This window comes from Ascaphus truei, chromosome 3, assembly GCF_040206685.1.
Source record: "Ascaphus truei isolate aAscTru1 chromosome 3, aAscTru1.hap1, whole genome shotgun sequence".
Taxonomy (NCBI): Eukaryota; Metazoa; Chordata; class Amphibia; order Anura; family Ascaphidae; genus Ascaphus; species Ascaphus truei.
In genome coordinates, this window is record NC_134485.1 from 344957609 (window position 1) to 344973919 (window position 16311).

Consider the following 16311-nt stretch of genomic DNA (forward strand, 5'->3'; position numbering starts at 1 on the left):
CGGCCTGGAAGGATCCCGTGGATCCCGGAGCATGGGGATCGCTCCTCATGATAAAGACGGAGCCGGAGGAGAAAGGGGCCTGTAAACGAGGTGGAAACCGAGAGCCTCATCAGCGGTCCCCGATGGGAGTGCCACTCCCTGAGTCGGAGTTCGACTCTTCGGACGGGGAGCAAGCGACCCCGACCCCGGTGGTGACGCGCCAACCGGTGGACCACTACAGCGGTGCTGCGAAAGAACCGGCACTCACCTGTGTCGTGGCGGAGCGGAGTCTCGTGTCGCCGGTGCAGCGACAACCTGAAAGGTGGAGTCCCATGGCCGTGGTGACTGGCGGAGCGGATGGCGGAGAAGAAACCCTTCCATGCCGACGGAGCGGTAAGCGACACCCTTGCCCTCCTCAGGCGCCGGTGGTGGCAACGGCGGAGAGAGGCCTAGTCCAGGCCCGAACGGAGCAGAGAGCAGAACCATCACTTCCGGCGGCGGATGTCGTTCTGGAGGAAGAGGTTCCGGTTGGGAACCCAACGCAAGATGGCGGCGGCGAGTCCCGCGAGATCCAGGACATCACTTCCGGTGGGCACAGCAGAGCCGGATGGAAGATGGCGGCGCCCTCGCGACCGAGTAGCTGTACCCGATCACCTGGATCCGGGAGAACCTGGCAGGCCCTGCGGAAGCCTGGGAGCAGCGAGACTGGAGAACCGGAAGGCCAGTCCGATGCCACCGGGCCAGGTAGCGGAGAGATGCGGGTCGTAGCCCAGCGGATGCCTGCCGTCTTTCAATATGCCAAACCCCCGGCCATAGTTAAAGCCCGACCCCTATCACCTTTTCCTACGGGTCACCATCAAGCCAAGGGTTGTCTGGGGAGTCCCGAGCCACCTCCGATGAAAGGACTGGGGAGAACTTGGACTATGGGGAATGTTTCACGTCAGATGACGGGTCGGGTGGGGGAAGATATATGCGACAGGTATCTGTTTCAAGTGATTGCCCTAGATCTATTAGTGTTAAGGTTACTAGTAGGCCCAAAAGGTTGGGGTCCAACTCAAGATCGACCGGTACCTCCGAGATATCCTCAGGGGGAGAGTGAGAGCGAAGGCGAGGGCACCGTAGCCGTGCCAGAGGAGGTTAAGGAGACTAGGTGGTGGGCGCCCAATTTTGAAGGGTATGAGGCATGGCTAGAGCGTACCAGGTTTATCTTAAGACAAGATGGGGTTTACTGGTGGGCGCCAGGAGAATTCACGGAGGAGGCTCGTCAGGAGGAACTGAGATTGAGGTGGTATGATATCAGTTCAGGGGTGGTGGATTCCAAGGGACCAGACAGGTTACGGGACCCCGTAGAACCCGCTGAGCCCTTATCATGGGTGCTGCCATGTAAAGCAGCCAACACTAGGACAAGTCGGGCTGAAAGGGCTATAGTGACAAGGTACAAGAAATCCCACGGGTTGGAGTACCCTTACGTTCCTGAAACCTCTTATGCAGGAAATAGAGGACCAGAGGCATGGGTGGTTGAGAGAGACCATGGAGGAGTACATCCGGTCCAAGGGTGGAGAATGCATTGGGCATAGAGCAGAAGAGCGAATTTCTCAGTAAATGAGGGTATGGAGCATTGGGCGCAATGTTCACATGCTTAAGGTAGAGTACCGCCCGGAGAATGGGTTACCCCGGGAGTACAGCGTGACAGTTAAGGACAATGCTGGCTGGGAGGTAAAGAAGCCAGACCCTAGCCACTACTATTAGGTACAGAAGATATGGGGTCCGCTTCAGGAACAGTGCCAACTGCTGGACAGGCGGCATTGTAGCTGTTAATTTATCATGAGAACTGTATGATATAAAATTTGTAATGATTATGTTGTTATGTTTTGCAGTGCTTCCTGGAAGATGGTCTAACAAATTTAGGTTCCAGACAGGCCGTTGGGATTCACCAGGGGGAAAATGTAGCCATGTATTATAAATGGTATACAGTTCTCTCTCATGCTGGCAGTAAGCCTGGTAAGTATACAGGATTGCCAGCATCAATCATGGAGGTTTGCCCTCACACCCTGGTGAGGTGTCATATGTACATGAGGGGAGTGGTAACAGAGCTTGTGTTCATTGTTAGTGACACAGGAGGTGGAGCCATTTCCTTGGTATATAAGACACAGCACTGCCCAAAGTTAGTGTTCAACTTGTGTGTCAACTTGTCTTGGTTAAGTTGAAGGTCAAGTGTGATTCTGCAGCAAATAGTCTGACCTGCAGCAGTAAGGCTGGCAGGGTCTACACTGTGTCCAAGGACTTGGCACAGGTGGTGATCTCCCTGAGGGGAGAGGTGATCCAACTCCATTGGGAGGGCAGATCTTCTGAACGGAGAGCACAGAAGAAGATGAGCGGCTAAGCTGTTTGCTGCGAGGGGCAGTCTGCCTATACCATCATCAATAAAGATGCCCTTGTTCACAAGAACCCCAATGTGTGAGTGTGAAGTTACTCCACAGCGGAAGGCACCACCAAGACAGAGTTCCTCATCAGAACCATCTCCTTGCGGACGCAGAGATCCTGATGAGGCGGAGGCGCTGCACTGTATGTAGGAAGGACTCACGCACACTACCTCAGCTGCCTGTCTGGTTGACATTCCCCACACAACATCATGCGGGAGACTCAGGAATCCTGTTGCCAACAGATGCACCACCAGACACAACCATGTAATGAGGACTGGTTAGACCACAGGGGTCAATGTGAGATTGGGTGGGTCAGCCAGGTCAGAAAATCCGTAACACACAAATAGTGCAATATTGCCTCTTCAGAATGGGTTTATTAGGTGACCTATTACAAAATTCGCACTCACATGGTATAATTACAAAACAGACATATATCCATTGTGGCACTGATCAGGTGGACAACCTTTTAATCCCAACTGCCACTGGACAGTAGATATCTCAAAGATGAAAGAAAGTAGAAATGCAAATGATGCAGATCAATATGGTAAAAGGAATTTATAGTATGTAACGGTGTTTCCCCCACCCTCTGGGAGATCCCCTGTTACCAGGTGTATGGTGCATGCTATCTGTTGGCTCACAGAATGCCATTATCCGCCAATGGTTGTGGGGACTGCAGGACAGGCTTCTGGGGTATATACCCAACATTTACTCAATGGTACACAGCGCCTCCATCTGCCGTAAGCTCCAGATGTATGGAGGCGATCTACTACGGCAGAAACGGTTACCTCTCCTCCAAGTAAGATCACACACCAGGCCAGAGGTATATTCAACTGGAACCTTTTTTATTCTTCTGCACACTCACAGTATCAAGGCAGTCCCTGCCCAATACAGTCACTGTTCTGGTCTCCAAACTTAGGATGGTCCCTAGACCTTCACTACGGGTCAATGCCACCCGCAGCAGTCCGTGCTCTTCCCTAGCCCTCTTGCAGGACCAGGGGAAAAGGTGATCACTCACTCTCCCCCTTAGGGAAGAGGACCAGGCCCTGCCAGTACACAGCAGTCCTATGTGATACTTTGTCTCTCTCACGGTAGAGACACACTAAAGAATTTGGGGTTGCAACTCCCTTAAAAGGAAGGTACTAGGTTGGAACCCAGGATTGGGCAGACACAGACACAGACTTAGTCCCACCTCCTCCCCTGTCACTCAAGGGAAGCTGCCTGTGTGGGGAAACCCCATAATTGGTACTGGCACTGCCTGCTCTTACCAGGGCTTGCATGCCAGCAAGGGCAAACTAGTAGCCACACCAGGCATGGCTAGAAGTAGATTTCTCAAGAGTGCACATGCACACTTTGAGAAATAAAACCACATTATGTAATAGAACGGATGGAGACTATTAGCAAGCGATCTCACTGCCGCCGCTGCCTCTAGCACCAATCTCGGCGTCCCTCATGGAATCCACACGTCACATCCGGCGGTACGTGACCCAGAAGTAGGGAACTCAGTCGGATCAGCAGCTCCATCCGCTTCTCCTTCACAGCCTTTCCACGATCACAACTCAACGCGTTTCACCTAAAGTACATCTTTGTGAGGAATTGCGGATGGCATTCTAAAGTGTACATTTTAAATACCCTGATTGGGATGTTTTCATTGGAGGAACTCGTATTTTTGCATTTATATAGCCAATAAAGGTGCAGAGTAATAGCATTACTACACTGATATCACAGATTGCATAAAAATTATACATGCAGATTAAAAACTTCAACAGTAAATGCTAAATACATTAATGTTTAAATTATAACACATATTCAAAAAGACTAAAACAATAGTATTAAGACAGTGTCAAATTATACATATAAAAGCCCCAAAAAAACAATCATAATATACAATTTATTCAACAGTAATTAAAAAATAATTTAAAACAGAACTGGTATAAAAATAGACAACACCTATGAGAAAGAACGGATGAGAGTAGAATTACAGTAGATAGAAACAACAAATAAATGTTATAAAACATATCATTCAAAGAGAAAAAGAATTACAGAGAACAAAGGCACACTTCAATGGTCTACAATAAAAACATCTATATCAATATCCACATTGAGACCTCCTGGAGACAAGCTTTTCAAGTTATGGATCCAGAAGGTCTCTCTCTTGGCCAAATCTAAGATGCTCTTGCTGCCTCTCCAATTAGCAATAACGTGTTCTATACCTTTAAAAGTGAGTCCCTCTGGGTTAGCTTGGTGGTATCTGTCAAAATGTCTAGATGCATTGTGGGTAACTAACTTACGTCCAGTGTTACCCACATGTTCTAGGACAGGGATGCGCAAACTTTTTTTGCTGCGCCCCCTCTGCCTTTGCTGGTCCGGTGGTGCGTCCCCCTCCCTCCACTTACCTCACGTGAACCGCGGCGTCATTTGACGTCACGTTACCGTTGCAACCGTGATGTCACATGATCCTGTGGCGTAATTTGACGCTGCGTTGCTATGGTCACGCGTCCTGAGGCCTGCTGAACCTCGGTAAGTAGAGGTTGCAGAGGCCTCGCGCGGTTCCCCTGCATTTAATTTAAATGCCTTGGGGGAGATCGTGGGACCTCTGCAACCGCCCACGCCCCCCCCCCCTTCCCCAGGAAAATCTCCCGCCCCCAGTTTGCGCACCGCTGTCTAGGATACGCACTCTACGGGGTCTCGTGGTGCGGCCCACATATTGTAACCCACAGGGACATTGTTAAACCCTTTAATGTCTGGAATACCAGCAACACATTGCTGTTCTGTGCAATGCATTTCTTCCATTGCCCTCCTTTATTTGGTGAGGTGTGAACTTGGGTGCCTCCGAGTACATTCCTCCAACAGCCTAACACCTAAAGACCCCTCAGCTCTGACAACACTTTCACTTTCTAGAAGACACCATTTTTAGGGTGACCAGATTTTGAAAATGAAAAACCGGGACATTTTTTATTTTTTACATAACAGTTTATTTATTGTAGTACATTTATACTTTACTACCATTAGTCCTTGTTACATAGTTGTGTGTGTGTGTGTGTGTGTGTGTGTTGACCTCACTAATCGAACAAAAAAAACCCAGATGTGAATGATTCTGAACCCATTAACCAGTGTCAGGATGCCGCCTCTTCACAATTTCTAAAGCCGCAATCCTGCCTGGGATCTTACCTGATCCGCCGTCCCTCAAGGTACTATACTGGAGGGGAGGTGTTCCCTACCTGTATTCCGATGTCTCCCATGTGAAGCTTGAGTCAGATCTGTAAGAAATAAGTGTAGGTTACGTCGGTGTAGGTATACGGCAGTTAAGATAAGACAGGGAGGGTGAGAGAGACAGAGAGAGAGAGGGTGAGAGAGACAGAGAGAGAGGGTGAGAGAGACAGAGAGAGAGAGAGAGGATGAGAGAGACAGAGAGAGAGAGGGTGAGAGAGACAGAGAAAGAGAGAGTGAGAGAGGCAGACAGAGAGAGATGGTGAGAGAGACAGAGAGAGAGAGAGAGGGTGAGAGAGACAGAGAGAGAGAGGGTGAGAGAGACAGAGAGAGAGAGGGTGAGAGAGAGAGGGTAAGAGAGAGAGAGGGAGAGAGAGACAGAGAGAGACAGAGAGAGGGTGAGAGACAGAGAGGGTGAGAGAGACAGAGAGAGTGAGAGAGACTGAGAGGGTGAGAGAGACAGAGACACAGAGAGGGTGAGAGAGACAGAGACACAGAGAGGGTGAGAGAGACAGAGAGACAGAGAGGGAGAGAGAGAGACAGAGAGAGAGAGACAGAGAGAGAGTGACAGAGAGAGGGTGAGAGATACAGAGAGAGAGAGGGTGAGAGAGACAGAGAGAGAGAGGGTGAGAGAAACAGAGAGAGAGAGGGTGAGAGAGGATGAGAGAGACAGAGAGAGAGAGGTTGAGAGAGACAGAGAGGGTGAGAGAGACAGAGAGAGAGAGGGTGAGAGAGAGAGAGGGTGAGAGAGACAGAGGGTGAGAGAGACAGAGGGTGAGAGAGACAGAGAGAGACAGAGAGAGGGTGAGAGAGACAGAGAGAGGGTGAGAGAGAGAGAGGGACAGAGGGTGAGAGAGACCGAGGGTGAGAGAGACCGAGGGTGAGAGGGACCGAGGGTGAGAGGGACCGAGGGTGAGAGGGACCGAGGGTGAGAGGGACCGAGAGTGAGAGAGACCGAGGGTGAGAGAGACCGAGGGTGATAGAGACCGAGGGTGAGAGAGACCAAGAGAGAAAGAGGGTGAGAGACACAGAGAGAGAGAGAGAGGGTGAGAGAGACACAGAGAGGGTGAGAGAGACACAGAGAGAGAGGGTGAGAGAGACACAGAGAGAGAGGGTGAGAGAGACAGAGAGAGAGACAGGGAGACAGGGAGAGAGGGAGACAGGGAGAGAGGGAGACAGGGAGAGAGGGAGACAGGGAGACAGGGAGAGAGGGAGAGAGGGAGACAGGGAGAGAGGGAGACAGGGAGAGAGGGAGACAGGGGGAGAGGGAGACAGGGGGAGAGGGAGACAGGTGGAGAGGGCGCCCTTCCATCCATTCCCACATGCCGGGCCTTGGTGAAGGATGATGCCGGGGGGCGGGGCTTAATGCCGGGACGCAGGAGATTGGCTAACAAGGTAGGAAACTGCCGGGGTTGGAGGGGGGGGGGGGGGTGCATTAGAAAAAAAAAAAATACTTACCAGCCGGGCTGCTGCAGTCTCCTCCTCCGCGCCGCCGCAGACTCGCGCACAGCAAACAGCGCACCGCAGCTAATTACTAGAGCACTGCCGGCAACGCGAAAAAAAAAGGGAACACATGGAGGAAAAACAGGGACATTTCCGGTACACAGAGGAAACCGGGACAGCTCTCGAAAAACCGGGACTGTCCCGGCAAAAGGGGGACGGGTGGTCACCCTAACCATTTTGTATCTGTCTCTGGGCAGCTTCAGGAATAAGAGGCCTCTCAAACACTGAACTTTTGCAGGTAGCTTCCTCTCAGCAGCCTTTTCACCTCCAGGATATTCCAGTACATCCAGCTGAATAACTCCTGAGGTGGGCCTGCTATGAAAGACCCTCCTGTTTTAACAATGTCAAAAAAGGGCTAAGCATAGATTGCTGCTTTAAGCCAAGTTTTAGAAAGAAAGAAAAAAACATAATAATAATAGATACTTTAGATGTAATTTATCGTTACTCAATCACTAGGGCATTAACAGAAACATTTCCAGTGGTTTTGGCTTTCTCTGGTTTTTCAGCCTTCCCACAAGAGTATCTTATTGCTTATCCCTGTTATGAACACATGGAACAGATTGTACCGTCTTCCTATAAAATCAGCATTAAAGCCGAAAATCACCATCCTGACCCCTTTCTCTCTCCTTCCTTTTATGGGGTTTCTGAAGTAAGGAATCTGTACTGTAAGGCTTTGATGGTTCCACCCCATGGTTCTAGAAAAATGTTAATATTTTTTTTTTTTCAAGTGCATTGGTCTGGTTTCAAGATGGCTGCTGGGTAACTTTCTGCCTCTGAGGAATTCAGGAAGGCAGAATTCTGTCGTGCTGAAGAGGGTATTATTATATTCCTTCATCAGATGGATCTATACCTCAGAGTATACTATGGAAGAAAGGAGATCAACCCCCAATATTTTTGGTAATCCCTTTAGGCAACCAACACACAGCCAAGAGAAAAAAAGTAGAAAATTGTATGAAATTGGTTTACTTTCATTTTCTTCAATTTCGAAATCCTTGCACATATGTTTTAAAGTTGAAATGCTCTTGATTTCAACATCACTTTCCCCATGATTAATAAAGATACGGTACGGATAGTGGTTTAAAAGATGTAAATTTAGACCTTTATTTTGCATATTGATTTCAAATAATTTAGGCGAGAATCACAAAAATCGAGATAAAAGTGGCATCAAACGTGCACTCTGAGAAAACTAAAATGGGGTTTCTTTCAAAGAACAATTTTAATAGACAAAATTCAGCTTTTCAATGCCATTTGGGATTTTTTTTTTGCAGAAAGCATATATTTTTTTCGCCTAGTACTTTTATTTACGGCTTTTGCATTTTTTGGCCAAGATTTGTACTTTTATTTGGAAAGGAAATCGAGACATTTCCACGCATCGCAAGTAGTGAGTTTGCCTAGAAAATAAGTCTACTGAGCATTGTAGATTTGAAAGTTTCTAACAAGTCATCTGTTCTAAACCCTTTATTAATATAGGTGCTCATCTTAATACAAATATATGTAGTAACAAGAGGAGTCTAATCCTAATGAAGAAAGGGTCCTGGGTAGTATATAATATAATTGATGAGGTGTGAGGGAGCATGGCGTGCTAGGAGCCAGCCCACATAACCCCCCCCCCACACACACACACACACACACACACACACACACACACACACACACATAATGACAGACACATTGTGTGAGGGGAAAAACAAGGCCACAGCTTTATTTATATTTTAACCTAAGTTTTACCAACTTTTCTTTATCACCTGCCAGGCAGCCCGACTGTAGTACAGAACTCCACACAACATCGCCGTGGCTCCTGCTGACACCCACACCAGGCAGCCCGACTGTAGTACAGAACTCCACACAACATCGCCGTGGCTCCTGCTGACACCCACACCAGGCAGCCCGACTGTAGTACAGAACTCCACACAACATCGCCGTGGCTCCTGCTGACACCCACACCAGGCAGCCCGACTGTAGCACAGAACTCCACACAACATCGCCGTGGCTCCTGCTGACACCCACACCAGGCAGCCCGACTGTAGCACAGAACTCCACACAACATCGCCGTGGCTCCTGCTGACACCCACACCAGGCAGCCCGACTGTAGTACAGAACTCCACACAACATCGCCGTGGCTCCTGCTGACACCCACACCAGGCAGCCCGACTGTAGTACAGAACTCCACACAACATCGCCGTGGCTCCTGCTGACACCCACACCAGGCAGCCCGACTGTAGCACAGAACTCCACACAACATCGCCGTGGCTCCTGCTGACACCCACACCAGGCAGCCCGACTGTAGCACAGAACTCCACACAACATCGCCGTGGCTCCTGCTGACACCCACACCAGGCAGCCCGACTGTAGTACAGAACTCCACACAACATCGCCGTGGCTCCTGCTGACACCCACACCAGGCAGCCCGACTGTAGCACAGAACTCCACACAACATCGCCGTGGCTCCTGCTGACACCCACACCAGGCAGCCCGACTGTAGTACAGAACTCCACACAACATCGCCGTGGCTCCTGCTGACACCCACACCAGGCAGCCCGACTGTAGCACAGAACTCCACACAACATCGCCGTGGCTCCTGCTGACACCCACACCAGGCAGCCCGACTGTAGCACAGAACTCCACACAACATCGCCGTGGCTTGTGACTCCCGCTGCTACCCATACCAGGCAAAGCATAATTATTCCAATCAGCCCCAATGAGGGCGCCATTATATCCGGTATCCTTATATCTTGGTCTCTCCGAGCGTGGCAGGCCCACCACCAGATTACTGCAGTGTGAAAAATCCTATGACGAAATACATATTAGTATTATCGCCTTTTAATAAAAAAAAGAGAACATCAAAACAGGTCTTCACCCTGTGTGGAAAGAGGCCGCCGCCCAGCGCACCTCCAACATATAGCCTCCCTTCCCTCACACGTGACAGCTCCTCCCCCCGGGCTTAATCCCGCAGCCGCCGGAGTGGAGCGAGGCAATGTGGTAAATCCGGCAGATTGGGGAAGGGGGGGCTTGCACCCGCCACGTGGCCCTTGCCTTAGAGCAGGGGGCTGATTTGTGTACATGACATGCTAATCATTTTCCACATGGAATTGTCCACCACAAGGACAAGGATGTCTAGGTTTTTTTAATGTAACATGTTTTGTCCAGTGACTTTTTATATTATCTAGCGATGGCTGGTCCAGCTATCTCTCTACCTTCCCTGTCATGTAAGTTCTAGTAAGATACAGACAGTGACAAGCTATCCTGTGGGGTTCTCCCCCTCCTCATGTTGACTTCCTGAGTGACAGAGTGGTGGTGCAGATACTGGGCCCTCCCTCTTTGAGCTATAGGAAGGAAGTGCCTAAATTATAGTATGAAGTTCAGCCCCTTAGGGGTGAGTCCTTCAGAAGCAGTTTGGGTTCCAGACTATCCCTTCATGGGGTAGGAGCTCCAAGCTATCCTCCCCGCTGGGAGTGAGATATGTGCTCAGTCCCTCTTGGGCTGAGACATTTAACTAATCCAGAGAGGCCTCACCATTACCCGCAGGCCAGTACCATCCAGAAGCCAGGGATTACCTTATCAACTGGAGCATACGCTGTATCAACACCAGCAGTGGCTGCTGTATTAAAGACTATCCTCATTTATATTGCTGGCTCCGCAGCAGTCTCTGTGGAGGGAGGTATTAAAAGTAAGGACTGTCATAGCGGGGACCGCCTTCAGCCTTGCTGAGGTCCCCTATGTCTGGAGGCGCTGACACCAAGAAAGAAAGAAACCAGGGGAATTCTCAAAAGTCTAACCCCACTACATCGCGGGTACCTCAGTTCTCCTGTAACTCACAGGTAAACAGCACTACACCTAGCAATCGCCATGATAAGTTCACCCAGAGGGCGGGGGGGGGAACATGTGCTACAATTATCTAGAGTGATTCCATCCTTTTTTTGTATGCTGTAGGACTCCCGTGAGCTACTTGTATATATTAGGGCTCTGAACACAGAAAGTAGTGCAGTGGTTTTGGGGTAACGGCAGGGCCACTGAAGTGTCAATGGGAACAAATCCTGTTATTATCTGCTGTTATTAGACTGTAAAATCTACAGGGCAGGGATTAGTGTAAAATACAGCACACAGTCAGTGTTATGTAAACAATGTGACTGAGTGTTGGGGGGTAGCTGTGCAGCAAGGAAATAAATGCAATAAGTGAGTGTGTGTTTGTGTGTGTTTGTGTGTGTTTTTTTAAATGATTAATTTGTTATTTAATTACAAATATTTAGCTTTGTATGACTGAGAAATATAACTCAATATCAAGTATATCATGGGAAAAAATGTACAGATGATAACATTGCATTTGTAGCGCACTTTCCCCCACCCTATGGAAGATGTGGCAGTTACTGAGTGTGTGGTGCTTTACCTATGGCTCACAGGAGGCATGAACCTCCGCTGCTACGAGCTTAGCGCCTCCAGCTGGGCGGGATCCTAACTACATTGGATAACCCCATCACAGGACCCAATACAAGAAATACACACACTTGTATAGATAACAGTTTAATGCATGCAAATGATGATAGGAATAATAATGCAACACCCACACCAAATAGGCCATGCACGGTCGTAACTCTACAGTGCCCTCCAACCCAGCGTCCACACCCTGATGGGATATCCCCAAAGTACTGAGGTGGCCCAGGGCACCTAACCACCTGACGTCCACAGAAGTCAACCCACCCAATATGTGTGACAGCGCTGCCCACATCTAAAGTGTTATTGTTGGTGCACTTGAAGATGTAGAGATACCTGCCGGAGGCTCCAGCACCCGGTAGTGCTGACTGAAGACAGGAGTCTGTCTGGTCCCACGACGTCATCGTCAACGATGAGTCTGCCTCCATGTGGGGTGGTATCCAGCTGGAGGATCCCACCTTAACAGTCTCTGTATGCGTTGGTGGTCTGGTCCCAGACCACAGGCCGCATCTGCTGCACGGTGTCCTTTGCTGTGTCCCTGAAACTGAGAAAATGGGGCAGAGTCCCTTTCTAAGGGCCTGTCCCTGTAGCAGCCACAAAATTTACAGGGCAGTCAGGGCCTATGGGGGTCTCTGGCCTAGTGCAGGGGCCACAGACACTCTGCACACACACCCTACCCTCTCCGTGTCCCAGCTCCGACTGGTATAGCTTGCAGCAAGACAAATGTATCAATACTCTGCTGTCGAGATTCCTGTAGCCCTATTTGCTCTCTCCCAGCAGGTGATGCGCCTCCCCAATGCATTGTGCGGAATGTAGTCCCCGCAGAGCCCTAAGCTGGTAAGGGCCGCCGCTGTCAATATCTTCTGCGTATGCACGCGCTTCCGATTATGGCCTGTGCATGCGCAAACTATGCACAACATGGCGACTCCCTATCAGCGTACCACTGCGGAGCCACCAAAGCGCTCCCTGACTGCTGCCACACTCTCCATTACTGTGCCGGGTCCGCCTTCCACTGCGGCAGCATCCGGCATCTCCCCGCACACGCCGGGGGTTCCCCCACTATACCGGAAGCCAAGAGGGGTCCAGAGGGGGACCTGGCCACACGTGTGATAGACATACAGTTAGGTCCAGAAATAATTGGACACTGATACAAATTTTGTTATTTTGGCTGTATGCTAAAATAAATTCAAGTTACAGTTAAATAATGAATATGGGCTTAGAGTGCAGTGTATCAGCTTTAATTTGAAGGTATTCACATCCAAATTGGAGGAAGGGTTTAGGAATGAAATCTCTTTAATATGTAACCACCTCTTTTTCACGGGATCAAAAGTAATTGGACAATTGACTCAAAAGCTGTTTCATGGACAGGTGTGGGCTATTCCTTCGTTATTTCATCATCAATTAAGCAGGTAAAAGGTCTGGATATGATTCCAGGTGTGGCATTCGCAATTGGAAGCTGTTGCTGTGAACCCACAACATGCGGTCAAAGGAGCTCTCAATGCAAGTGAAACAGGGCATCCTTAGGCTGCAAAAAAAAAAAGAAAATCCATCAGAGAGATAGCAGGAACATTAGGAGTGGCCAAATCAACAGTTTGGTACATTGAGAAAAATAGAACGCACTGGTGAGCTATGCAACACAAAAAGGCCTGGACGTCCATGGAAGACAACAGTGGTGGATGATCGTAGGATCCTTTCCATGGTAAAGAAAAAACCCTTCACATCATCCAGCCAAGTGAAGAACACTCTCCAGGAGGTAGGCATATCATTATCCAAGTCTACCATAGAGAAGACTTCACAAGAGCAAATACAAAGGGTTCACCACATGGTGCAAACCATTCATAAGCCTCAAGAATAGAAAGGTCAGCTTAGACTTTGCCAAACAAAAAAGTTTGCAGTTCTGGAACAGCATTCTTTGGACAGATGAAACTAAGATCAACCTGTACCAGAATGATGGGAAGAAAAAAGTATGGAGAGGCTTCGAACAGCTCATGATCCGAAGCATACCACATCATCTGTAAAACACGTGTAATGGCATGGGCATGCATGGCTTACAATGGCACTGGGTCACTAGTGTTTATTGATGATGTGACAGAAGACAGAAGCAGCCGGATGAATTCTGAAGTGTATAGGGATATATTGTCTGATCAAATTCAGCGAAGTTGATTGGACGGCGCTTCACTTTACAGATGAACAATGACCCAAAACATACTGCGAAAGCAACCCAGGAGTTTTTTTTAAGGCAAAGAAGTGGAATATTCTGCAATGGCCAAGTCAATCACCTGATCTCACCCCGATCGAGCATGCATTTCACTTGCTAAAGACAAAACTTAAGGCAGAAAGACCCACGAACAAACAACATCTGAAGACAGCTGCAGTAAAGGCCTGTCAAAGCATCACAAAGGAGGAAACCCAGCGTTTGGTGATGTCCATGCGTTCCAGGCTTCAAGCAGTCATTACCTGCAAAGGATTCTCGACAAAGTATTAAAAATGAACATTTTATTTATGATTGTGTTAATTTGTCCAATTACATTTGAACCCCTGAAATAAGGGGACTGTGTATGAAAATGGTTGCAATTCCTAAACGTTTCATACGATAATTTTGTTCAACCCCTTAATTAAAGCTGAAAGTCTGCACTTCTATTGCATCTCAGTTGTTTAATTTAAAATCCATTGTGGTGGCATACAGAGCCCAAATTATAAAAATTGTGTCAGTGTCCAATTATTTCCGGACCTAACTGTATGTGTGTTAAGCACTAGGCTGAGTTTAGATGAGGAAGGTCATTTGTATTCTTAGTTAAGTTTTGGTGAATGAAGCAATAAATGTGCATGTTCTGTCTGTACACAGGGAGACAGTGACTCCTGGGTCATCGTGTGCAGTCCAGTGTGGTTTGTGTAACTGTATATGACTATGTATATAAGTATATCTAGAAACCAGCACCTGATATGGAAGAGATGTAGTGAGCTGATGACTTGTTACAATGACAAATTCAAGGTGTCAGACACCCCTAAGTGCTATGCAAAAATGCTACAGAGAAATGCAGCACTTAGCCAGGACCTCCCATTATCATCAAGAGGCTCTGTCTTGGCTGTAAATCTTCTGACATCATCCATATACCAATCTCACAGCCTCTGCAGCACCTGCTTTCATTTTCACTGTATCTCTGTGATAGTAACCCTTAAAAGGAAGAAAATGTATATACTACAACCAACATATTACACGTGACCCACAAACCGTAAACCAGTGCGTTTACACAACCTGTAACCCACAGCTAACACACAGCATGTAACACACAACTAACAAATATCCCCCTAAACACAGGTAACACACAACCAGTAATTTACAGCTACTAGCTACCTGTAGCTCTAATCCAGGGGTGGGCAATTCCTGTCCTCAAGGACCCCCACCATGTCAGATTTGCAGGATATCCATGCTTCAGCACAGGTGGCTCAATCAGTGGCTCAGTCAAAGACACACAGCCTGTAATCCATAGCCAGTGATCTACAATTAACACCAAGCCTGTCACTTATAGCTCTCTCACAGCCTGTAACCTATATCTGATGCACAGCCTGTAACTCGCAGCTAACTGAGCTTGCAGAAATGCATGATTCACAAACATCGTTATTTTCAAAACGGACTTTTCCATATTTATGTAGAACTCCAGGGTGGTGCGAACTAGCGACAATGTCTAATCCATGTCTGCCATGCGTCTGGCACAAGATTGCTCGAAGGAGACGCCTCCGTGGCTGGAGAACTGGCCTCTTCAATGCGCAGGTTGAGAGGGACCCTGTTTATCTTGGGGTGGTCCTGAAGATCTAAAGGGCCGACCCTCCCTACAAAACGGCCTCCACTCGTCATATCTAAGAATGGCTTACAGCCTCTTGTAATAAATCTGGACCAAACAGGTGAGAGTTTAAAAATTAGGGAGTTGAGATGCTTTAGGAGCGAGGTCATATAAACCAGCCATTGATCTTCTTGAATATTTGAAAATTAGTTCAATGTTTGGTCATTAATAAAGCTCAACTATTAGCTTGAATCAAAGCCAATGAAGTCTTGTAATATAGTTTGCGCTGGTGCGCTTGTGGGTGCGCATGGCGTTGCATGTGCACGTGGCGCATGTGTTTAGGAGGCGTGGCTCTGATGTCACAGCGTCACGTGATGCGGCAACAGCACGAAAATACAACATTTCTTGTATTTCCTCTGATCTGCTGCGCCACCGCTCACGGCCGTGCACGTGCGCGTCTCCACTATAGCAATATCAGCCTCACACAGGCAATTACCATTGACGTGCACACACACACGCACTATATTACAGGCCTTAGAGGCTGCTAAGGAAGAGCGGAGATGTCAATGGATTCCTGCTTTTTTCTCAGCCTTATTTAGCATAATTACAGAGAACCAGTGAATTTATTCAATGATCTGCATATCCCATCTTTAGCACAAGTGGCTCAATCAGTGGCTCAGTCGAAGAGAACTGGAGTTGAGCACCACTTGCATAGAGGAGTGTTTTGAGAGATATATAAGTAGATAGGTACTGTAGTATGTGTAAACCCTCACTTTTAGCTCTCAGACTTACGACTATAGCTGAGGCTTGGACCAGAATCCCTGTCTATAACTTACTGGGCCACACGTGGCCTATGGTCAGATGGCAGGAAAACACAGACACAGTATGGGTGATATAAATCATTTACTATTCTAACTGACTCTGATACCTCGTGGTCCTCAGATGGGGATCCCTACACGCAATACACAGGTACACACATACAATCCACA